The sequence below is a fragment of the Sarcophilus harrisii genome, chromosome 1, assembly GCF_902635505.1.
Source record: "Sarcophilus harrisii chromosome 1, mSarHar1.11, whole genome shotgun sequence".
Lineage (NCBI taxonomy): Eukaryota > Metazoa > Chordata > Mammalia > Dasyuromorphia > Dasyuridae > Sarcophilus > Sarcophilus harrisii.
In genome coordinates this window covers 527,461,211-527,489,186 of record NC_045426.1, presented here as the reverse complement: position 1 = coordinate 527,489,186, position 27,976 = coordinate 527,461,211, and positions in this window count along the sequence as shown.

Sequence of the window (27,976 nt, the reverse complement as noted above, 5' to 3'; positions counted from 1 at the left end):
AGAATTCCAGGCAAGGATGATAGTAAAGATGAACAGCAAAGAGAAAGAAGATATTATGAGAGGACTAGCAAAGAAGTAAAAGGGATTAGATAATAAATATAATCTCTCTTCCATACAATATCCTTGAATATAGTAATTATTATTATTACCTTTTTTTTATGTTAAATATCCCTATTCCCTTAGGCTTATCCTTAAAAGGTAAGTAATCAAGGAATTTTACAATTCTGAATCCTTCCTCTGCCCAGGAAAGAATAAAGCAGAATAACCACATTCTTCTTCCTGAAAGCTATATGTCTCCTAATGCTCCTTACATTAGGTTTCAGGTTACTGCATCACACTGTTGATTTATATTGCTAAAACCACGAACATCTTATTCAACAGTCAATATATATTTATTAATCACCTACTATGTGTCTGGCACTGTTTTATGCCCTGGAGATGCAAATAGGAAAAAAGACATAAATTGTATCAAGGAGCTTACAATCTAATGGAGAAGACAATACATAAATGGAAGCTGAAAAGCAAAGGGATTGGAGAGGGTGCTGGAGGGGACTCAGTTTAGGACATGATGTTAATAGAGGGAGTATGATGGTTGCAGTGCAGGATGGTCATAGAATCGGAACCAAACAAAGAAGCTGATGGAACATGAAGGTAGCTAAAAACTTCTTAGCCTTCTTTAAAAAAAAAAAAAAAAAAGCCATGGGAAAATTTATCTTCAGCACTCCAATCAGAGTGGAGAGGCAACTGATATATTGAATATTAGAGCTGAATAATTCAACTTGATATTGAAATTTCAGGTAATGAAATTATCTTGGGAGAAGAAAGCAGAGCTGCTGATGGAAAATGAAAGCAAAGTATTAACCAACTTGGCTTATTCTATCTTAAAGCCATTTTTAAAAAATCTTATTTTATTTTAGATTAATCCTATCTTTTTGTTGTTATTGTTGTTTTACTTTTTTGAAAATTGGGTAAGAGTGAATTACCATATTGTATATAATATGACTTCAAACAGTAAAAATTAATTTGAATAATACCTTTAACTGTTTCAGGACTTTATTTAATTACTCAGGATATTAGCTATATTTTTTAGTTATTATACTCATTAAAACCAAGGATCAAACCATATCCAATTGAGCCAAGATGATGTAGAGAAACCAGGAAGTTGCCTGAGTTCTCCCCAATTTTCCTTGGACACAATGAAACATCTAAAACAATTCTGAAGTGACAATTCACCAAAAAAAAATGAAGTGAAATAATTTTCTGGCCCAAGAAAACTTAAGGTTTCAGGAAAAAAAATCTGTCTTACTTTGGTAAATTGGGAACACTACCCAATAGAGGTGGTATCATGGCAAGTATGTGGGAAGCTCTTAGCCACAACACAAACCAATACCTGAGCTCTGCATTTCTGGTACAACAAGCAGATGGCACAGCATGCAAATAGTAAGGCCTCCAGTCCCAGTGCAGCAGGCAAATTACCAGCCCCCAAACTAAGGGCACAATAGGCATGATTACATCAGGTCATCCTAGTTTAATGGGCAAGTTGCCAACACCTCACATCCTCCAGCAGAAAGCCAGGAACTAGGCTCTTGGCTCCCAGTTCAAGAAGCTTGGGACATTGCCCCTTATACTACAGGAACAGAATTCAACTTTAAAATGTAAGCAAAAACCAAAAAATAATCCTGAACATAGAAAGCATGTCATGGGGAAGATACAAACACCAACTCAGAAGAGGATAACAATGTCATAATGCTTATATATAAAAATTCAAAGAGGGATATAGATTCATCTCAAGTCCCAAAAAGCCTATAAAGAGCTCAAATAGTATTTTAAAAACAAGAGAGATAAAAGAAAAATTAGGAAAACAAATGAGAGGTATGCAAGATAAAGTCAGCTGCTTGGAAAGGAAGCACAAAAATTGACTGATAAAAGAATTCCTTAAAAAATATAATTAGCAGGTGAAGGGGAGGAACCAAGATGTCAGAGAGTAGACAAGTTTTTGTCTTAATTCTTCCAGTCTTTCCTCAGAATCACCACTGAATCAAGCCTCTGAATGGGTTTTGAAGTGATAGAACCCACAAATATTTGGAGTGCAACAAATTTTCAGCAGAAGATATTGTTGGAAGAACTTCAGGAAACTCAATCAGGCAAGCCAGGGGTAAGGCCCAATGCAGGCACAGTTCAGGGATGGGGGCCCCCATGTACCAGGGGAATCTACTGGAGGCTTTTAGCTAAAATACAACAGCATTGGTTACTCTATTTTGGTTCAAGAACCATTTTATCAGCAGGCTAGGTGCAAAACCAACTATACGACTACCCAAGGCAAATACTGAGCTCCTGGACTTTGGCATACGAGATGGAACTTAGCCACACCAACCAGTACAGAAAGAAAGGTAGCAGCAGCATTGGTCTCAGGGCAATGTGAAGCACCTATAGAAGAAACTTTGGGATAATCTTCCTTTTGGACAATTAAAAGCAAAATATTTCCATATCAAACCTCAGAGGATGATATGAGTTGGCCCCAAACTCAAAAGGCTCTCTTGGAAGAATTTTAAAAAGATCTTAAAAGAGAGTTAGGAAAAAAATGGAGAAAGGAAATGAGTGCTTTGGAAAAGAAAACACAGAATTGTCTGAAAAAAAAACACACTCCTTAAAAATAGAATTGGCAAAATGGAAAAAGAAAACAACTCTTAGAAAGACATAATTGGTGAAATGGAAAAAGAGAACAATACCCTAAAAAAGAATTAATGAAATAGGAAAAACCCAATGAACAAAACAACTCATTTAAAATTTCAATTGACCAAATTCAAAAGGAAATAAAAAAGCTAAGTAAAGAAAATTATTCACTAAAAATTTGAATCGAGAAACTCCTAGAGAAGCAACTAAAAAACTAATAGATACAATTATCAACTTCAGCAAAGTGCAGGATACAAAATAAATACACATAAAACACTGACATTTCTGTTACCACAATATCCAGCAGTGTTAAGTCGGGATAGCTCCCTGGAGGCCTCTGGATCAGCCAGAATCAGGATAAGTAAAAGTCCTTGGTGTTTAGGGGGAGAAACAGGCAAACTGCCAGGAGTTTTACCAAAGATCTCTTCTCAATTCTGGAGTCCAGAATTTCCACCTTTTTCCTCCTTGTCCTGTGGCCAAGTGAGTGTCTGGCCTCTGTCACCCCACCCTCTAATCCTTGCCTTTTATCTATATACACCAAACACCAAACATTGAGTAAACACCAAACAGTGAGGAGGGCCATTTTTCCAAACACAAGCTAATAGAGTCACTGTCTTATATTGAATAGGTAATTAGCCTTAAGTGCTTGGTTGTCTGATTCAAGCACATCTTTTTCAGAGTTTCAGCTCTTTACAAAGAAAAATTCCACTTAAAATAACTGTAGATAATATAAAATATTTGAGAGTCTATCTGCCAAAATAAAATAAGGAACTAGATGAACAGAATTATAAAACATTTCCCACACAAATAAAGTTAGATCTAAAAAGTGGAAGAATATGAAATACTCAGGGGTAGCCTGAACTAATATAATAAAAATGACAATTCTGCATAAATTAATCTACTTATTCAGTGCCATACCAATCAAATTGCCAAGAGATTGTTACAGAGCTATAAATAATAACAAAGTTCATCGGGATCAATAAAAAGTCAGTATTTCAAGGGAATTAATGAAAAAATGGAAACAAGGGTAGGCTAACTATACTAGACCTAAAACTATATTATAAAGCAGCAATCATCAAAACCATTTGGTACTGGCTAAGAAATAGAGTAGTTGATCAGTACAATAGGTTAGGTTCATAAGACACAATAGTCAATGACTATAGTAAAATGAGTAGTTTTTTTATAAGACTCCAAAGACTCCAACTTTGGGGATAAGAACTCACTATTTGATAAAAATTGTTGGGGAAGTTGGAAACTAGTATGGCAGAAATTAGGCATTAACCAACACCTAACACACTATATACCAAGATAAGGTTGAAATGTGTTCATTATATATTTAACATCTACTGGTCATCCTGCCATCTGGGGGGGGGTGGGGGGTAAGAGGTGAAAAATTGGAACAAGAGGTTTGGCAATTGTTAATGCTGTAAAGTTACCCATACATATAACCTGTAAATAAGAGGCTATTAAATAAAAAAAGAAAGAAAGAAAGAAATGTGTTCATTATTTAGACATGGGGACTGATACTATAAGCAAATTAAGAAAACAAAGGATATTCTATTTCTCAGATCTGTTGAAAAGAAAGGAATTTATGGCCAAAGGAGAACTGGAAAACATTATGAAATGCAAAATGAATAATTTTGATTGCATTAAATTAAAAAAAAAGATTTTATACATACAAAACGAGTGCAGATAAGATGAGAAGGGAAGCAGAAAACTAGGGAAACATTTTTACATCCACGAGTTCTGATAAAGGCCTCCTTCTTAAAATGGAGAATTGACTCAAATTTATAAGAATACAAGTCATTCTTCAATTGATAAATGGTTAAAGGATATGATAAGACAATTTTCAGACAAAAAACTTAAAACTATTTATAATCATTTAAAAATGCTCTAAATCACTATTGATTAGAGAAATGTACAATAAGACAACTTTGACATACTTCTCAGATTGTCTAAGATGACAGGAAAAGATAATGATAAACATTGGAGGGGTTGTAGGAAAACTTAGACATTAATACATTGTTGATGGAGTTGTGAACTGATCTAAGCATTTTGGGAGAACAATTTGGAACTATGCCCAAAGGGCTATCAAACAGTGTATACTCTTTCATTTAGAAGTGTCTCTACTGGGTCTGTATCCCAAAGACATCATAAAATAGTGAAAAGGACCTATATGTGCAAAAACGTTGAATTATTGAATTAATTAATAAAATTAAGAGTTGGCTCCATGAAAAAACCAACAAAATAGACAAACCTTTAGTAAATCTGATTTAAAAAAGGAAAGAGGAAAATCAAATTGTTAGTCTTAAAAGTGTAAAGGGAGAACTTGCCACTAACGAAGAGGAAATTAGAGCAATAACTAGGAGTTACTTTGCCCAACTTTATGCCAATAAATTCTACAAGTTAAATGAAATGGAAGAATACCTTCAAAAATATAGCTTGCCCAGATTAACAGAGGAAGAAGTAAATATCCTAAACGGTCCCATTTTAGAAAAAGAAATAGAACAAGCTATTAACCAACTCCCTAAGAAAAAATCCCCAGAACCAAATGGATTTACATGTGAATTCTACCAAACATTTAAAGAAAAATTAACTCCAATGCTATATAAACTATTTAAAAAAATAGGGATCGAAGGAGTCCTACCAAATTCCTTTTATGACAAAGACATGGGACTGATACCTAAACCATATACTATAACCAAGTAGAATTTATACCAGGAATGCAGGGTTGGTTCAATATTAGGAAAACTATTAGCATAGTTGACTATATCAATAACCAAACTAACAAAAACCATATGATCATCTCAATAGATGCAGAAAAAGCATTTGATAAAATCCAACATCCATTCCTAAAAAAAAAAAAAAAAAAAAAAAAACACTTGAGAGGATAGGAATAAATGGACTTTTCCTTAAAATAGTTAGGAGCATATATTTAAAACCGTCAGTAAGCATCATATGCAATGGGGAAAAACGGAACCTTTCTGAGTAAGATCTGGAGTGAAGCAAGGTTGCCCACTATCACCATTATTATTCAATATTGTATTAGAAACGCTAGCCTCGGCAATAAGAGTTGAGAAAGAGATTAAAGGAATTAGAGTAGGCAATGAGGAAACCAAACTATCACTCTTTGCAGATGATATGATGGTATACTTAGAGAACCCCAGAGACTCCACTAAAAAAGTTATTAAAAATAATCCATAACTTTAGCAAAGTTGCAGGATACAAAATAAATCCCCATAAATCCTCAGCATTTTTATACATCACCAACAAAATCCAACAGCAAGAGATACAAAGAGAAGTTCCATTCAAAATAACTGTCGACAACATAAAATATTTGGGAATCTCTCTACCAAAAGAAAGGCAGGAGTTATATGAGCAAAATTACGAAATACTTTCCACACAAATAAAGTCAGATTTAAACAACTGGAAAAATCGGATAGGCCGAGCAAATATAATAAAGATGACAATACTCCCTAAATTAATCTATTTATTTAGTGCTATACCAATCAGACTTCCAAAAAATGTTTTAATGATCTAGAAAGAATAACAATACAATTCATATGGAAGAACAAAAGATTGAGAATCTCAAGGGAATTAATGAGAAAAAAATTGAATGAAGGTCGCCTAGCTGTATCTGATCTAAAACTATACTATAAAGCAGCAGTCACCAGAACCATTTGGTATTGGCTAAGAAACAGATTAGTTGATCAGTAGAATAGGTTAGGTTCATAAGACAAAATAGTCAACTATAGCAATCTAGTGTTTGACAAACCCAAAGATCCTAACTTCTGGAATAAGAATTCATTATTTGACAAAAACTGCTGGGAAAACTGGAAATTAGTACGGCAGAAATTAGGCATGGACCCATACTTAAAACCATATACCAAGATAAAATCAAAATGAATCCATAATTTAGGCATAAAGAACTAGATTATAAATAAATTAAAGGAACATAGGATAGTTTATCTCTTAGACTTGTGGAGGAGGAAGAAATTTGTGACCAAAGATGAACTAGAGACCATTATTGATCACAAAATAAAAAATTTTGATTACATCAAATTAAAAAGCCTTTATACAAACAAAACTAATGCAAACAAGATTAGAAGGGAAGCAACAAACTGGGAAAACATCTTCACACTTAAAGGTTCTGATAAAGGCCTCATTTCCAAAATACAGAGAGAATTGACTCTAATTTGATTAGAGCCATGCTCCAGTTGATAAATGGTCAAAGGATATGAACAGACAATTTTCAGATGATAAAATTGATATTATTTCCACTCATATGAAAGTGTTCCAAATCACTATTGATCAGAGAAATGCGAAATTAAGAAATTTTGAAATACCACTACACACCAGATTGGCTAAGATGACAGGAAAAAATAATGATGAATATTTGAGGGGATGCGGGAAAACTGGGACACTGATGCACTGTTGGTAGAGTTGTGAACGAATCCAACCATTCTGGAGAGCAATCTGGAATTATGCCCCAAAAGTTTTCAAACTGTGCATACCTTTTGATCCAGCAGTACTACTACTGGGCTTATACCCCAAAGAGATACTAAAGAAGGGAAAGGGATTTGTATGTGCCAAAATGTTTGCGGCAGCCCTTTTTGTAGTGGCTAGAAACTGGAAAATGAATGGATGCCCATCAATTGGAGAATGGTTGGGTAAATTGTGGTATATGAATGTTATGGAATATTATTGTTCTATAAGAAAGGACCAGCAGGATGAATACAGAGAGGCTTGGAGAGACTTACATGAACTGATGCTAAGTGAAATGAGCAGAACCAAGAAATAATTATATTCTTCAACAATGATACTGTATGAGGATGTATTCTGATGGAAGTGGATTTCTTTGACAAAGAGAAGATCTACTCAGTTTCAATTGATCAACGATGGACAGAAGCAGCGACACTCAAAGAAAGAACACTGGGAAATGAATGTAAACTGTTTGCATTTTTGTTTTTCTTCCAGGGTTATTTTTACCTTCTGAATCCAATTCTTCCTGTGCAACACATATATTGTATCTAGGATATACTGTGATATATCTAACAGTATAGAACTGCTAGCCATCTGGGGGAGGGGGTGGAGGGAGGGAGGGGAAAAATTGGAACAGAAGTGAGTGTAAGGTATAATGTTATAAAAAATTACCCAGTCATGGGTTCTGCCAATAAAAAGTTATAATTATTAAAAAAAAAAAAGATAGATTTGACAAAATGGAAAAAGAAAACAACTCCCTGAAAAACAGAATTTGTGAAATGGAAAAGGTAAATAACTCCAAAGGAAACAAAATTTGTGAAATGGAAAAAGAAAATAATTCCTTAAAAAACAAAATGTGTGAAATAGAAAAACTTCCATAGAACAAAACAACTCATTTAAGAACTCAATTGGTCAAGTACAAAAAGAAGTAAAAAAGTAAATAAAGAAAATAATTCACTAAAAATCAGAACTGAACAAATGGAAATGAATGACTCGATGAGACATCAAGAATCAGTCAGGCAAAACAAAAAAAATAGGAAAAATGTAAAATACATACTTTAGAAAACAACTGATCTGGTAAAATAGATCTAGGAGAGGCAATGTAAAGATTATTGGACTCCCTGAAAAACATGATGAAAAAAGAGTCTGGATACTATTTTTCAGGAAATCATTAAAGAGAACTGGCCTGAAATCATAGAATCAGAAGATAAAATAGCCATTGAAAGAATTCACCGAACACCTCTTGAAAGAGACCCCAATATTAAAACTCCAAGGAATATCGTGGCTAAATTTCATATCTACTGTACCAAGAAAAAATATTACAAGCAGCCAGGAAAAAAACAATTCAAATACTGAAGAGCCACAATAAGGATTACTCAGGATCTAGCAGCTTCCACTTTAAAGGATCGAAGGGCTTGGAATCTGATATTCTTTTTTTTTTCTTTTGTTTATTATAGCTTTTTATTTACAAGTTATATGCATGGGTAATTGTACAGCATTGACAATTTCCAAACCTTTTATTCCGATTTTTCCCCTCCTTCCCCCATCCCCCCCCATGTGGCAGGTTGACCAATACATGTTAAATATGTTAAAGTATAAATTAGATACAATATAAGTATATATGTCCTAACAGTTATTTTGCTGTACAAAAAGAATCAGACTTTGAAATAGTGCACTATTAGCCTGTGAAGGAAATAAAAAATGCAGGTGGACAAAAATATAGGGATTGGGGAATTCTATGTAATGATTCATAGTCTTCTCCCAGAGTTCTTTCACTGGAGATGGCCACGTCTATCAGAATTGATCATCATATAATATTGTTGTTGTAGTATATAATGATCTCTGGTCCTTCTCATTTCACTCAGAAACAGTTCATGTAAGTCTCTCCAGGCCTTTCTGAAATCATCCTGTTGGTCATTTCTTACTGAACAATCTGATATTCTGAAAGACAAAGGAACTTGAAATGCAGCCAAGAATAAACTACCCCAGTAAACTGAGCATTTTCTTCCAGGGAAGAAGATGAGTATTCAGTGAAACAGGTGGATTCCATTTACTTCTGATAAAAAGACCAGAGGTAAACAAAAAATTTGACCTCCAAATATAGGACTAAAGAGAAACATAAAATGATACATAGAGAGTGCATGTATAATTTGACTTTATTGTTATTATATACAAAAGGAACTAGAGGTGGAAATGGGATGGTACCAGAAAAAGGGAAAAGTGGAGGTAAAAAGAGGGAAATTACATCTCATGAAGAGGCAAAGGAAACCTATTATATTTGAGGGAAAGAAGGGAGTGGGATGAATATTGTGTGAATCTTACTCTCATCAGATTTGGCTCAAAGAGAAAATATTAGACATCTTTGGTTTACAGAGAAACCTCTCTCAGCTTATTGAAAAGTGGGAGGGGAAAAGGGAAAAGGGAAGTGGCAAGCTAAATAGAAAGGAATACAGAATATAGAAATAGTAGGGGAAAAGTATAAGAAAGATGGAGGGATGCTAAAGGGGTAGGGCTGCTTTAGACAAGGGGTGCTCATAAGTTAAATAGTGGGGAGGAGAGAAAGGGGAAAAGGAAAGAGAAAAGTATAATCTGGACATAATCAGATGGCAGGAAATACCAAATTAGTAGTTTTAACTATAAATGTGAATGGGGTGAACTCTCCCATAAAACAAAAGAGGATATTAAATCTGGATTAAAAGCCAGAATAAGTTGATTACAATAAATTGTTTACAAGAAATACATTTAAAGCAGAGATATACAGACAGAGTAAAGATAAAAGTTTGGACCAGAATCTATTATGCTTCAGATGAAGTAAAAAAAAAAAAAAAAGCAGGGTTGCCATCCTGATCTCAGATCAAGCAAAAGCAAAAATTGATCTAATTAAAAGAGATAAGATAGGAAACTATATCTTGCTAAAAAGTACCATAGATAATGAAGCAATATCAGTACTAAATATATATGCAACAAGTGGTATAGCATAGAAATTCCTGAAGGAGAAGTTGAGAGCTGCAAGAAGAAATGGAGAACAAAACTATAATAGAGAAAGATCTCAAACTTGCTCTCTCAGAACTAGATAAATCAAACCACAAAATAAATAAGGAAAAAGTTAAAGAGGTAAATAGAATACTAGAAAAGTTAGGTATGATAGAACTTTGGAGAAAATTGAATGGATACAGAAAGGAGTATGCTTTCTTCTTGGTAGTTTGTGGAACCTATACAAAAAATGACTATTTATTAGGTCAAAAAGACCTCAAAATGAAATGCAAAAAGGCAGAAATAATTAATGCATTTTTTTTCAGACCATGATGTGATAAAAATTACATTCAATAAAAAGCCAGGGGAAAATAGACCAAAAAGTAATTGGAAACTAAATAATCCCATCCCAAAGAATGAAAGGATGAAAGAACAAATCATAGACACAATTAATAATTTCATTTAAGAGAATGGCAATAATGAGAAAACATACCATAATTTCTGGGATGCAGCCCAAATGGTAATAAGGGAAAATTTTATATCTCTAGAGGCTTACTTGCATAAAATAGAGAAAGATAAAAACAATGAATTGGGCTTGCAACAATAAAAGCTAGAAAAAGAGAAAATTTAAAAACCCCAATCAAACACCAAACTTGAAATTCCAAAAATAAAAGAGATTAATAAAATTGAAAGTAAAAGAATTATTGAATTAACAAATAAAAATGAGATGGTTTTATGAAAAAACCAACACAACAGATAAATTTTTAGTAAATTTGATTAGAAAAAGGAAAGAGGAAAATAAAATTGTTAGTCATAAAAATGAAAATGGAGCACTTTCCTCTAATGAAGAAGAAATTAGAGCAATAATTAGGAGTTATTTTGCCCAACTTTATGGCAATAAATTTGATAAACTAAGTGAAATGAAGGCATAACTACAAAAATATAGATTGCCCAAATTAGTAGAGGAGGAAGTAAATTGCTTAAATAGTTCCATTTTTAAAAAAGAAATAGAACACACTATTAATCAACTCCCTAAGAAAACATCCCCAGGACCAGAGGGGTTTACATATGAATTCTACCAAACATTTAAAGAGCAATTAACTCCCTCACTATATAAACAATTTGAAAAAATGGTGAATGAAGGAGTTCTACCAAATTCCTTTTATGACACGGACATGATACTGATATCTAAATCACGTAGGTTGAAAACAGAGAAAGAAAATTATAGCCCAATCTCCCTAATGAATATTGATGCAAAAATCTTGAATAAGATATTAGCAGAGATTACAGAAAGTCATCCCCAAGATAATGTACCATGATCAAGTAGGATTTATACCAGGAATGCAGAGCTGGTTCAATATCAGGAAAACTATTAGTATAATTGACCATATTAATAACCAAATTAACAAAAAACATATGATCATCTCAGTAGATGCAGAAAAAGCATTTGATAAATTTCAACATCCATTTGTATTAAAAACTCTTGAGAGTATAGGAATAAATGGTCTTTTCCTTAAAATAATCAGTCGCATCTATTTAAAACCATCACTAAGCATCATATGTAATAGGGATAAACTGGAACCATTCCCAGTAAGATCAGGAGTGAAACAAGGTTGCCGACTATCACCATTACTATTCAAAATTGTATTAGAAATGCTAGCTTTGGCAATAAGAGCTGAGAAAGAAATTAAAGGAATTAGAGTAGGTAATGAGGAAACCAAATTATCACTCTTTACTGATGATATGATGGTACACTTAGACAACCCCAGAGATTCTACTAAAAAGCTATTAGAAACAATCAACACATTTAGCAAAGTTGTAGGATACAAAATAAACCCACATAAAGTCATCAGCTTTCTTATATATCACTAACAAAATCCAACAGTTAGAGTTACAAAGAGAAATTCCATTTAAAGTAACTACTGATAGTATAAAATATTTAGGAATCTATGTGCAAGGGAAAAATCAGAAACTATATGAGCAAAACTACAAAATGCTTCCCACACAAATAAAATCAGATCTAACCAATGGGAAAATATTAAATGCTCTTGGATTGGGCGAGCAAATATAATAAAGATGACAATACTACCTAAACGAATTTATTTATTTAGCGCTATACCAATCAGACTCCCAAAAAATTATTTTAATGACCTAGAAAAAATAACAACAAAGTTCATATGGAAAAACATAAGGTCAAGAATCTCTAGGGAATTAATGAAAAAAAAAATCAAATGAAGGTGGCCTAGCTGTACCAGATCTAAAATTATATTATAAAGTGGCGGTTACCAACAACTACTTGGTATTGGCTAAGAAACAGACTAGTTGATCAGTGGAATAGGTTAGGTTTAAAGGACAAAACATCCAATAACTTTAATAATCTAGTGTTTGACAAACCCAAAGACCCCAGCTTTTGGGATATGAACTCACTATTTGACAAAAATTGACGGGAAAATTGGAAATCAGTATGGCAGAAACTAGGCATTGACCTACACTTAACATCATACATCAAGACAAGGTCAAAATGGGTCCATGACCTAAGCATAAAGAATGACATTATACATAAATTGGAAGAGCATAGAATAGTTTATCTCTCAGACCTGTGGAAGAGGACAGAATTTATGGCCAAAGAAGAACTAGAGATCATTATTGATCACAAAATAGAAAAATTTTATTATATCAAATTGAAAAGTTTTTATACAAACAAAACTAATGTAGACAAGATTAGAAGGGAAGAAATAAACTGGGAAAAACATTTTTACAGTCAAAGGTTCTGATAAAGGCTTCATTTCCAAAATATAGAGATAACTGACTCTAATTTATAAGAAATCAAGCCATTATCCAATTGATAAATGGTCAAAGGATATGTACAGACAATTCTCAGATGAAGAAATTGAAACTATTTCTAACCATAGGAAAAGATGCTCCAAGTAATTATTAATCAGAGAAATGCAAATTAAGACAACTCTGAGATATTACTACATACCTGTCAGATTGGCTAGAATGACAGGGAAAGATAATGTGGAATGTTGGAGGGGATGTGGGAAAACAGGGACACTAATACATTGTTGGTGGAATTGTGAATACCTCCAGCCATTCTGGAGAGCAGTTTGGAACTATGTTCAATAAGCTATCAAACTGTGCATACCCTTTGACCCAGCAGTGTTACTACTGGGCTTATATCCCAAAGAGATTTTAAAGAAGGGAAAGGGACTTTGTATGTGCAAGAATGTTTGTGGCAGCCCTCTTCATAGTGGCCAGAAACTGGAAACTGAGTGCATGCCCATCAATTGGGGAATGGATGAATAAATTGTGGTGTATGAATACTATGGAATATTATTGTTCTATAAGAAATGACCAACAGGGTGGTTTCAGAAAGGACTGGAGACACTTACATGAACTGATGCTGAGTGAAATGAGCAGGACCAGGAGATCATTATATACTTCAACAACAATACTATATGATGATCAATTCTGATGGATGTGGCCCTCTTCAACAATGAGATGAACCAAATCAGTTCTAATAGAGCAGTAATGAACTGAACCAGCTACACCCAGCAAAAGAACTCTGGGAGATGAGTATGAATCATTTCCTAGAATTCCCAATGCCTCTATTTTTGTCCACCTGCACTTTTGATTTCCTTCACAGGCTAATTGTACACTATTTCAAAGTCTGACTCTTTTTGTACAACAAAATAATTGTTTGGACATATATACATATACTGTATTTAACTTATACTTTAACATATTTAACATGTATTGGTCAATCTGCTGTCTGGGGGAAGGGGTGGGAGGAAGGGAGGAAAAAGTTGGAATAATATGATTTACAACTGTCAATGCTGAAAAATTACCCATGCATATAGCTGGTAAATAAAACACTATAATAAAAAAGAAATATTAAAAAAAGAAATAATCCACAACTTTAGCAAAGTTGCAGGATACAAAATATATCTACATAAATCACCACCATTTTTATACATCACTAAAAAAATAGAAAGAGAAATTCCATTTAAAATAACTATCAGTAATATAAAATAGTTGGGAATTTATCTGCCAAGGGTAAGTCAGGAACTATATGAGCAAAACTACAAAACACTTTGCAAACAAATAAAGTCAGATCTAAATAATTGGGAAAATATTAAGTGCTCTTGGATAGGTCGAGCAAATATAATATAGATGATAATACTACAGAAACTAAACTATTTATTTAGTTCTATACCAATTATACTCCCAAGAAACTATTTTAATGACCTAGAAAACATAACAAAATTCATCTGGAAGAACACAAGGTCAAGAATTTCAAGGGAACTAATGAAAAAAAAAATCAAATGAAGGTGGCCTAGTTGTATTAGATCTCAAACTATATTATAAAGCAGCAGTCATCACAACCATTTGGCACTGGCTAAGAAATAGACTAGTTGATCAGTGGAATAGGTTAGGTTCACAGGACAAAATAATCAATAACTATAGCAATCTAGTGTTTGGCACACCCAAAGACCCCAGCTTTGGGGATAAGAATTCACTATTTGACATAAACTGCTGGGAAAATTGGAAACTAATATGGTAGATACTAGGCATTGATCCACACTTAACACCATATGCCAAGCTAATATCAAAATGGGTTCATTATCTAGGCATAAAGAATGATATTATAAATAAATTATAAAAACATAGGATAGTTTACCTCTCAGGTCTGTGGAGAAGGGAGAAATTTGTGACCAAAGAAGAACTGGAGATCATTACTGAATACAAAATAGATAATTTTAACTATATTAAGTTAAAAAGGTTTTGTACAAACAAAATTAATGCAGATAAAATTAGAAGGGGAATAATAAACTGGGAAAACATTTTTACATTCAAAGGTTCTAATTAAGGGCTCATTTCTAAAATATATAGAGAATTGACTCAATAAGAAATCAAGCGATTCTCCAATTGATAAATGGCCAAAGGATATGAACAGATAATTTTCAGATGAAGAAATTGAAACTAGTCATGTGAAAAAGTGCTCCAAATCACTATTGATCAGAGAAATGCAAATTAAGACAATCCTAAGATACACACTACACACAGAGGAAAAGATAATCATGAATGTTGTAGGGGATGTAGGAAAATTGGGACATTGATACATTGTTGGTGGAACTGTGAACAAATCCAACCATTCTGGAGAGCAATATGGAACTATGCTCGAAAAGTTATCAAAGTGTGCATATTTTTTGACCAAGCAGTATTACTATTGGGCTTATATCCCAAAAAGATCTTAAAGGAGGCAGCCCTTTTTGTAGTGGCAAGAAATTGGAAACTGAGTGGATGCCCATCAATTAGAGAATGGCTGAATAAATTATGGTATATGAATATTGTGGGATATTATTGTTCTATAAGAAATGACCAACAGGATGATTTTGGAGAGGCGTGGAGAGACTTACATGAACTGATGCTAAGTGAAATGAGCAGAATCAGGAGATCATTATACACGGCAATAAGATTATATTATGATCAATTCTGATGGATGTGGCTCTCTTCAACAATGAGGTGATTCAAACTAGTTCCAATTGTTCAATAATGAAGAGAGTCATTTACACTCAGACAGAGGACTTTGGGAAATGAGTATGGACCATAATGTAGCATTTTCACTCTCTGTTGTTTGCTTGTATTTTTGTTTTCCTTCTCATGTTTTTTTTCTTTCTTTCTAGATCTGATTTTTCTTGTGCAGCAAGATAGCTGTATAAATGTATTCATATATTGAATCTAACATATATTTTAATATATTTAACATGTATTGGACTACCTGCCATCTAAGAGAGTAGATTGGGGGAAGGAGGGGAAAATTTGGAACTGAAGGTTTTGCAAGGTCAATGTTGAAAAATTACCCATGCATATGTTTTGTAAATAAAAAGGTATAATAGTAATAATAAATAAATAAAATACCTGTAAGCAAAAAGTGAAATCCCTTTTAAAATGACTCTGGATAGCATGAAATATGTGGAAGTCTACTTTCCCAGTCAAATCCAGGAACTATATGAACAAAACATTTTCAACACAAAGAGATTTAGACCTAAACAATTGGAAGAATATTAAATGCTTATGAGTAGGTTGAACTAATGTAATAAAAATAACCCTAAATTGATCTAATTATTTGGTGTCATACTAATCAAACTGCCAAGTAATTACTTTACAGAGCTAGAAAAAATAATGACATTCATCTGAAAAAATAAAAGGTCAAGAATTTCAAGGAAATTTATCAAAAAAAAAAAAAAAATCAAACATCAGTGGCCTAGTAGTATCAGACCTAAAACTATCTTATAAAGTAGTAATCGTCAAAGCCATTTTGTATTGACTAAGAAATAGTGTAGTTGATCAGTGAAATAGGATAGGTTCATGAGACACAATAGTCAATGACTATAGTAATCTAGTTTTTTTTTTTCTTTTTTAAGACTCCAAAAACTCCAGCTTTTGGGACAAGAACTCAATATTTGACAGAAATTTCTGGGAAAACTGAAGAATGGTGTGGCAGAAACTAGACATTGACAAACATCTAACACCCTATTCCAAGATAAGGTTGAAATGGGTTCGTGATTTAGACATAAAGGGTAATACTACAATCAAATCAGATGAAAAAAGTATAGTCTACCTCTCATATATGGAGAAGGAAGGAATTTATGGCTAAAGAACTGGAAAACATTATAAGATGCAATTTAATTATGTTAAATTTTTAAAAGTTTTTGTGCGAATAAAACCAGTATAGTGAATACTGGAAATAATGCAGAAATGTCAGAAATTTTTTGTTTATATCCAAGGTTTCTGATAAGGGTTCCTTTTTAAAATGTGAAGAGAATTGATTCAGATTTATAAGAATCAAAGCCATTCCCCAATTGATAAGTAGTCAAAAGACGTGAGCAGATAATTTTCAGATGAAAACATTAAAGCCATTTCTAGTAATATGAAAAGTGTTCTAAATGACAATTGATTAGAGAAATGCAAATTAAGTCAACTTTGATGTACCATATACATCTCTTAGATTGGCTAAGATGATAAAATAAAATAATGATAAATTCTAGAGGGAATGTGAGAAACTAACACTAATGCATTGTTGGTGGAGTTGTGAATTGATCCAATCATTCCGGGATTTATAGCCCTTTGGGCTATAAAAGTGTGCATATCTTTTGATCCTACAGAATCTACTAAGTCTGTATCCCTAAAAGATCATTAAAAAATGAAAAGTACCCACATGTGCAAAAAAAAAATGTTTGGAGCACCTCTTTTTGTAGTGGAAAGGAACTGGAAACAGAGTGAATGTCCACCATTTGGGGAATGGCTGAATAAGTTATGATACATGGAGGAAGTGGCGAAAATTATTGTTCTATAAGAAATGATCAGCAGGATGATTTCAGAAGAGTATGGACAGACTTATATGAATTGATCCTAAGGGAAGAAAGCAGAAACAAGAGAACATTGTACACATAAACAACAATATAATGTGATGATCAAATGTGATGAACTTGGCTCTTTTCAAACATGAGGTAATTCAAGGCAATTACTATAGATGTGTGATGGAAAGGGACATCGGTATCCAGAGACAGAACTATGGAGACTGAATATAGAACAAATCATGGTATTTTCACCTCATTTTTTTTGTTTGTTTTGTTTGCTTGCTTTTTTCTTCTTAAGCTTTTTTTTCAACTTTTGATCTGATTTTTCCTGTGAAACATGACTAATATGGAAATATGTTTAAAAGAATTGCACATGTTTAACTTATATTGGATTCCTTGCTATCTATGGGAGGAGTTGGAGAGACAGTGGGAAAGTTAAAACAAATTGGAAAAACTTTTTTTTTGTAAAGTTGAATGTTGAAAACTATCTTTGCATGTATTTGCTAAAATAAAAAACTTAAAATGTGAAGGAAGAATTAATTTCAATACTATATAAACTATTTTTAAAATAAGAAAATATAGAGTACTACAAAATTCTTTTTATGACTCAAATATGATTTCAATATCTATATCAGGGGAGTCAAAACAGAGCAATAAAATTATAGATCAATTCAATAAAGATTAATTTTAAAATTATATAAATATTAGGAAAGAGATTACAGAAATTTGTCACCAGATAATAAGCTAAGTCAAGATGAGTTTTGTACAAGGAATACAGGGCAGATTCAGTATTAGGAAATCTCTTAGAATAGCTGATAATTTCAATAATAGAATTTAAGAATCAGATTAATATTTCAATAGATGCTAAATAAAAAGCTTTTGACAAAATACTGTACTCATTCCTTTTAAAAATACAAAAGAGCATAGGAATAAAGGAAGCATTCTTTAATTTGATAAGCAGCACCTATATAAAGTCATGTTCAACCAATATATGTAATGAGGATAAAATAAAAGCCTTCTCAATAAGATCAGGGGTAAAACAAGGATCTCATTATAAACACTTTTCAGTATTGTGTTAGAAATGTTAGCCTTAGCAGTAAAGAAAAAGAAATTGAAGGAATTAGAGTAAATAATGAGGAAACCAAATTATCACTCTTTGCACATGATATGATGGTATACTTAGAGTGTACCGAAAAATCTACTAGAAACAATTAACAACTTCAGCAAACTTGTAGTATATAAAATAAATCAACATAAATTATCAGCAATTCTATATGTTATCAACAAAGCCCAGCAGTAAGAAAGAGAAAGATATACAATATTTGGAATTCTACCATTCAAGATAAAACCAGGAATTATATGAATAAAATATGAATACTTTTCTCATTAAATCAAATATAAATTTATTGTTGTTAGGCTTTATTAACATAAAAAAATGACAATTACTATAAATTAATTTATTTTTTCAGTGTTAAACCAAGCAAACCACCAAAAATATTTTATAGGTTTTATAGATATTTCATAAATTATTTTATAAAGTAAAAAAAAAAATTTATAGAGCTAGAGAAAAATAACAAAATTCATCTGGAAAGAAAAAAATTCAAGAATATCAAGGGAATTAATAAAAAAAATAATAAAGTTGGCCTAGCTGTACCAAATCTAAAACTGTATTATAAAGTGACAATTGCAAAAAGTCTTTGGGACTGACTAAGAAATTGAATAGTGAATCAGTGGAATAGGTTAAGTACAAAATTCACAGTACTACATGATATAAAAACCACCTGTTTGGTTAACACAAAGACTCCAATTTTGGGGATAAGAGCTCACTATTTGACAAAAGCTTCTGGGAAAACTGGAAAATAGTATGGCAGAAACTAGGCCTATACTAATGTCTCACATCCAATATCAAGATAAGATAAAAAATGAGCACATGATTTATAGATAAAGGCTGATATAATAAGCAAATCATAAGAGCAAGATAGATTACCTGTGAAATATATAGAGAAGAAAAAATTTATGACCAAAACACAAGGAATAGAAAACATTATGAAATGCAAAATAGTTGATTTAGATTACATCATATTAAAGAGTTTGCACAAATAAAGCCAATGCAACTAAGATTAGAAGGAAAATAGAAAGATGGGAAACAATTTTTAAATCCTGTGTTTCTAATAAATTCTTCATTTCTAAAATGTATAGAGACCTGAATCAAATTTGTGACAATACAATTAATTCCCCACTCAATAAATTATCAAAGGATATGAACAGGCAGTTTTCAGTTGAAGAAATTAGAGATTTCTATAGTCATATAAAAAAAGGTGCTAAATCACTATTGATTAGTGAAATGCAAATTAAATAACTCTGAGGTATAAGCTCATACCTATCTGATTAAATAATATTACAGAATAGAAATTATAAATGTTGGAGAAGATGTGGAAAAATTAGGACATAATATTTTGTTGGTGGAATTGTGAATCAATCCAATCATTCTGGAAAGCAATTTGGAACTATAGGCAAAAGGCTATAAAACTGTGCTTACTCTTTAATCTAACACTACCACTATTATGTCTATATGCCAAAGAGATCATAAAAAGGGGGAAAGGACTCACATGTACAAAAATATTTATACCACTTTTTTTTTGTGGTAGCACAGAATTAGAAAACAAGGAAATGGCCATCCACTGGGGAATGACCGAATAAGTATATGAGTACAATAGAATATTACTGTACTATAAGAAATTATGATTTCAGAAAAATCTGGAAAGACTAACTAATGTACTCATGCTGAGTGAAGTGAGAACAAGAATACTATACAGCTAGGATAACTGTGCGATAATCAATCATGATAAATTTAGCTCTTCTTAGCAATACAATGATCTAAGATAATTCACAATGACTCATGATGAAAACTGCTATCCACATCCAGAGAAAGAACTATGGAATAAGTATGCAGATTAAAGCACACTGTTTTGACTTTTTTCGTATATTTGGATTTTTTTTTCTCATGTTTTTTCACTTTTGTTCTGATTCTTTTTTCACAACATTACTAATGTGGAAATATGTTTAATATGATTACACATGTATACTCTATATCACATTGCTTGTTGTCTTCTGATGGGGAGTTGAGGGGGAAGGAGAAATATTTGGAACTCAAGAACTTATAAAAATGAATATTGAAAACTATATATGTAATTTAAAAAAATAAAATATTGTCAATTGGGGAAAATAAAAAAATATCTTTTGTTAAAAAAAATAAATTATTCTCAACTTATAGCCTGACCTTCAATTATTATATGACATGAGTTAAATGAATATTTTTAAGATATTGAAACAGTAAGTCACATTAATCTCACTAATTTATCATTACTAATAATATTTTAGTGCAAGTAAAAATGATTTTGTACTATTCATGATGTTTTGAAATATTCATTTTATATCACCATTCTTGTGTATTTTGTTGAATATAATGTATGTATTTATAATGTGTACAATTAGTAGCTAAGTAATTGTATATATTTTATAAATAAGTAAATATGGTTTCATTGGCAGTGCATGCTCAAAAAACTTTTAAGGATAGTATGACAAATGTTTAGAGATCATGACTTTATGGAACTTTATGAGTATAAAGTTTATGAGCTTTATGAGCTTAGAGATTGAAACTTTTTTTACTTCCTGTATCATCTACCAGTCCCTCCCATGGAAAGCATCCAATGAATAATTTCTATTGAATTATTGAATAGAGATAGAGATTCTGAAATCATAGAAATCTAATCCATTCATGCTACAGGTGACTGAATCATTGTAACGAGAGGATAAAATACTTCATCAAAGATATACTTCTCATTACTTGCAGAATCCTAACTTTTCCTAAGAATTATATCTGCTTGGAAGAAAGCCTTAACATTTTACCTGAGCATTTGGAGAGAAAAGAGCTCATTTTACTTTGCACATGGGTCCCAGGTGGTCTTGAGGCTCATGTACTATCCTATCTGAAAAAGAAAAAAAAAATATTAATCTGTCCAACTCATGTTAGATATGGGGATGCATATGAGTGTCTTTAGTGATCTCTTTCTTTCTGCCTCTATATATCTCTTTTTTCTAAAACACACACAAATCTTAATGGGACAGTATTTTGCATTACCAGTTCCTTCTAAGAAACTCATCATTTAACGACATATCTCATGACTTGAGCATAGGCCCTGATGATGACTTTTGGAAGCTCTGTATGAAAGATAATACAGAATTATCAAATCATCATGAGAGCTCATAGCAGATTTGGATATTTGAGATAAATGACAATTTGATCACTATGTCAACCTATCAAGTATTCATATTCATAGAAAAATGCTTTTTCAGAATATATCTTCACATATCACAGCTTGTGCATTTTTGCAGTGTCTTTAAGAATACCACTAGCTTAAGCTGGCTTATTTTAACAGAAAATAGTACAAAATAAGAATTAAGAGAAACTGTTAGATATATTATGCTTCCCTTAAGAAGTGAATTAATTTTTTAAAACCTTTTTTATTGATTTCTTCACTACACCCATTTCTCCCTAAAGCTATTTTGCTCTTTAAAAAAATCTATGACTTCCTCTAACTTAGATTGATTAATTGGGGGTTTTAAATTTCTCATACCAAATTTCTCTCACTATAATATTTCTTTACCTCTATAAATGATTATCCTTAAAAGTAGGGTGTTTTATGCATCACAGCTACTACACTTTTCCCCACCTCTTTTTGTCTTGGTGTGGTGAATAGTAATGATGACCTTCCAAAAGAACATATTGGTACAAAGCAAAGGAAGGAAAAGAAGGAAAAGTTCATCTCATGTAAGAAATTCTAATTTCAATGTTATATATAATTTAAATCATAGAAAATATTTATTTTGGAAAACTAAAGATAATTCAAAGTGAAGCAAAAATTACTAAATTTTCTACACTGACACTTTTTCTGAGCACCAATTTTAATTACAAATTCAATGGAAGCAACTAATTGCATTGAATTTTCTAAATGTCCATTTAAGTAAAAATTGTGTGACCTGTTGAGGATTGTACTCTCACCCATGGTTCCAATTTATTTTCCATGTAAAGATTTTGCTCATCCTGTTCCTTATTATAGAATTCAATATTAGTAGTAACTAATGTTCAGCTATTATATCATGTAGTATATTATAAATCTTCAAATCAAGAACTCTTTTGAAAGATATAGATAGAAGGGAAGTTGAAAATATAACCTCTGGTGACAAAATAGAAAAGGAGCCTAATATTAATTTCTGCAATATTATAAAAAGGAACTAAGAGGTCATTGACTCTAATCTTACATCTAGTACAGAAGTAAATCAATCTATAGTGATGACTAATCAGATTCTTCTCAATTATCTCTTATAATGGGAAACTTAGTATCTTATAAGGCAACCAACCAATTCAATTTTTAAAAACATTTCCTTGTCCTTTTAATTTTAAGGGATTTACAAGAGATGAAAATAGACGATAAGAACAAAAAAAAATGAGAAGGTGTGGATAAGTTGCAATCTCTACCAGAAGGGAAAAAAACACATATTGATGAGCTCACAGATCAATTTAAGAAGAATCGAACAGGAAATTTTCTCTTGTTGATTTTGGCCCAATGTTAAGAGTGTGTTGTGATAATTTAGAATATTGACTCTGTCATCCATTGTAGTAGCTAAAACCATCAGCCAGTAACATCAAATCTGATAAGACTGTCCTTTATGATTTTGGTAAAGTCATTTATAAAAATGTTAAATGAGATATTTCCAAGAACAAAGCCTGCAATATTTTACTAAAGATTTTCTGGCTGACACAGAGGGTACAGCTATTCAAACAACTTAAATAAACCTGTTACTGTCATGTCACATATCTATATTTTCTTATCTTATTGAAACAGATATCAGGATTGCAATTGCAAAAATCTCTTCCTAAAATGGAGATACTCTTATCCACATCATTTTTTCCAGATTTACTAACCTAGTGTTAGGTCAATGACCTTTAATCTTTCTGCATGAGAATTCCATGCACCAGCTCAAATATTTGAACACTTTTTGACATTTAGCTAAGGTATGACTTGCTCAGAGAATCAGAAATAGAATTTGTATCCATATGTTCCTAAATCCAAATCCAAAACTCTACACTGTAGTGACTTCCTAAACAATGTAGTATTGTTAGTTTTCAAAAAAAGGAAGGAAGAAGGAAGGAAAGGAAAAAATAAAAAACATAAAAAAGAAAGATAGTTTGATATAATTGATTCTCAGAAACCCATATTGGTTTAGACATTCTCTCCCTCTTTCTCTCTCTTACTTTTTCCTCCTTCCTTCCTCACATTTATATACACAAAGTGTATACACAACTTTAAGGTTTAGGCCCACCTCCCCCCCAAGCATCAAATGGTCCATTGAAATAAAGGTATTGAAGTAAAGATAGAAGTAGACTTTAGCATACAACATTTACTGGAAAAATATATCTGGGCAGTGTAATTTTTTTTATTATTATTATAGCTTTTTATTTACAAGATATATGCATGGGTAATTTTTAAGCATTGACAATTGCAAAACCTTTTGTTCCAATTTTTCCCCTTCTTGCCCCCACACCCTCCCCCAGATGGTAGACCAATATATGTTAAATATGTTAAAGTATATGTTAAATACAATATATGTGTATATATATCCATACAATTATTTTACTGCTCAAGAAGAATCAGACTTTGAAATAATATATAACTAACCTGTGAAGGAAATCAAAAATGCAAGGAGACAAAAACAGAGAGGGATTGGAAATGCTATGTAGTGGTTCACACTCATTTCCCAGAGTTCTTTCGCTGGGTATAGCTGGTTCTTGGACAGTGTAATTTTAGAGGTGACTCAACCAGAATTTGTGGGGTAAATAGGGAAGTATTCTCATTAAGTATTAATTTCTGCCTATTATAAAATTGAGGACAGAATGAAGACAGTATTCGTAGTATAATTGTATTTGTTCTTGCTTAAGTTTATTTCCCTTTTTTATTTTGAATATAGGAGTAAGAAAAAATGAGTACAAAGATGGGTAGAAACAGATTAACATGATCTTATGGAACTAAATTGTTAGAAACTCTTTATTCAATTCTCCTCTAAGAAGAAGGAATACTTGGATAAATGGGAAGTGATCTCAGAGAAAAACAAGTGTTGGAATCTTTACAAATTGTTAAGCCATTAGAGTTGATAGAGGCAATAATTAACTAATTTAGCATGGTTCAATATGATTGATTTGATCTTAGAAGGAGATATTTTGGGCCAGAACTTGAAACAAGATACTAAGTACAACTGATAGAAATGATGCTTGTGTTCACACCTTTAGAGAGCTCATAGAAGCAAGAAATATTTTAGTACTCATTGGAGTTCACATGTTTGGGAGATTTTAGGGTTTAGAAAGAGATATCTGAATTCACACCTCCCTTAATCCCTGACTCCAGAAGGCAGAGTCAGCCTTTTACACTCAGCATAAATACAGCCCCAGTGAGCCACTAGAGAGACTTACTCTGGAACATTGACTGAGGTCGGAGAGGAGTACTCTGGGAGGAAGCGCACAAGCCCTCTCTCAGAGGCAAGAGAGATTCATTTTCATCTTCCACCTTGGTGTTGGCTGGTGAAGAAAGCAGAGGGAGAAGCCCACGTCAAAGCTGTAAGAGCTCTTAGAACCAAGCAGAGAGATAGGCCTCAACTAACTGGGCTATTTTGGAAGGAGAAAATGAACGTTTGCATTTTTACCAGCTGGCTGCATTTTGGAGTAATTATTTATTTCAACTGAAACTAAGGCTGCCTCCAGAAAATCTCCCCAAAAACCCTCTCTCCCAGAGAGAACTACCATCTTATTATTTAAAGAAGAAAAAACACCAACACAAGAGTGTGCTGATAAATGTTTAAAAAATCAAGTCTCCAGAGAAAACATGTACATATGACACTTTAAGTTTCATATATATTATTAATATTTCTCTCTCACCTTTTTAGTGTAGACAATCAACAAAACAACTTATCAAGTCCTTATCTGAATCATTTACCAATATATAATTTTTTACACTGAAGATTTAGCAATCAACTCAGGATTTAGTTTGATCTGGCTCTAGCATACCCCTAGAGAAAAAGTGCTAAGTTGGTAAAGTGGAGACAAAAAAAGGCTTTTTATAGAAGCTGAGAAATGAGCTGATTTTTGAAGGAAGAGAGGAAAACTCAAAAGTGGAGGAAAGGAGGAAAAACTTCCCTGAATGATGGAAAGCCAATGTATAGACAGAGTTGGGGTATGGAGTAATTTTAAGGAAGAAAAAGGAAGAAAAATTCCATTTAAAATAACAAGAGAATATATTAAGTACTTGGGAATTAAACCTAGCAAAATACATATAGATCTTGTATAAATACAATTACAAAATAATTTTTGTAAAAACAAAATCTATTCATCATTTATATTTTGAATTCAATATAATACCATTTATGATCAAAAATATTTTACAGATTTCGTGTTAGAAATTCTAATTACAAAAGAATCATTTTATGAGTTTAAATAAAATAATAACAAAATTCATTTTAAAAATATAGAAAAAAAGTCAAAAGAAGTGTGGAAGACCTCAAAGCACACTGGAGAGTGGTAATTATCCAAAGCGTTTAGTATTGGAAGGTAGGAACAATATGAACAACAACAACAACAAAAATAGAACCATGTAAGATATTAGATGAATAAAAACCATTACTAAAAATAGCAATAGATGACATTTATAGAAGGCTTTATGGTTTATATGACTTAAAATATTATCCAGAGTGTTTTATGTTCATAAGGCAATTTAATTGTACCATCTGATCCTCACATAATCCTGTGAGGTGTTAGATTCTATTACAATCTGCATTTAACAGTTGAAACAAAGAAGTTACTTGCCCAAAGTTAAAGAACTATTAATTATCTGAGGGTAGGAATTTAAATTTTCCTTCTAGATACAGTGTTTTAACTACTATACCACACTACTAGAAATACATAACCACATTACTAGAAATACATAACAGCATTTCATAAATCTAAGACCACAGACTACTGAGGAAAGGAACAATTACAAGAATTGATGGAAAAATGGAAAAGCATTAAGAACTTTAGATCATAGGATATGTTTAATATCAGAATAGATTCTGAATGGATAAATATAAATATCAAGTTTCAAAACACAAAATATTAGAGAATAATGGAAAGTTGTATATTTCAAAATTATGTATAGAGAAAAGTCATAATTAGACATGGAAACAATCATAAAAAGACAAACATCATGTTTTTAAAGTTTTATAAATATAGCATTAATATGGCTAGAATTTGAATAAAACATAATGGAAAAGATATTGTTGTGAAATAATTCTAATTGAAAATGGGTATATAAATTGTAGAGGAAAATACTGCAAACCTATGAACCATTCCTCAATAAATTAGTTGTCAATGCAAATGAAAAATTTCTAAAATAAGATCAATAACAAATGGAACATGTATTCTAGATCATAGGTAATCAGAGAAATGTGAATTGAAGACAAAAGAATTCAATTTATACCCATCAAGTTAGCAAAGATATCAAAAAATGGGAAATCTCAGTGTTGGAAAATTTGCAAGAACAGAAATACAGTGAATCATTGCTGGTGAAAATGGGAATTGACTCAACCATTCTGAACAATTAAAAACTAAGGAAGAGAAATTATACATACATACACAATGACCCAGAGTTTCTATTGCTTAAACTATATATCCCAAGAAAATTACTGACAGAATAAGAGAGAAGATGAAGTATTATGGACCAGAATTCTGTACTTCTAACAATGATTCTTACAAGGTGGTAATTCAGTGGAATTGATAAGACAATGGTTACCTAGTTTAGCATGGTGATTAATAGTTCTCTAAGTTCAATATGATTGATTTAATCTTACAACAAATAATGGTTTCCTATTGATATCATGATTGGTTTATACTTAGTGTAGAGCATATAAGCTGGGACAAACTCAGCCAGAGAAGAGCCAGATTCATTCATTTCATCTCACACCACCATGGTGGTTGCCTGCCTGTACTTCCCCCACTGAGACCAAGTCTGGTCAGAAAGGCTCTCAAGAAAGCTAGCTGAGCCCCAGGCAAGGAAATGAGACTGTAAAAGAGATAATAAAGGATTTGGACTTTAACATCTGGCTATTCTTGTGGTGATTACTGAAAAGAAGGCTGGTCCCAAGACCTCAAGAAAACCAACTGAGAATACTACATTTTGGCACCTTACATTTTGGCTCCCAAATGTCCCTCAAACAGGGATCCTGAGTTCAGTGGGAAAAGTCTCCAATCCTGATTTCAGTGGAAAAGTCTCCCTGACCCAGAAATTAAGGTAAGTACAAAAATAGACAAGAAGGAAACTTGTTAAAGTTAAGGGTTAAAGTAGTGTTTCAGCTGAAATGGGACAAATGTTTAGAAAACAGCCTTCTTTTCCACCTCA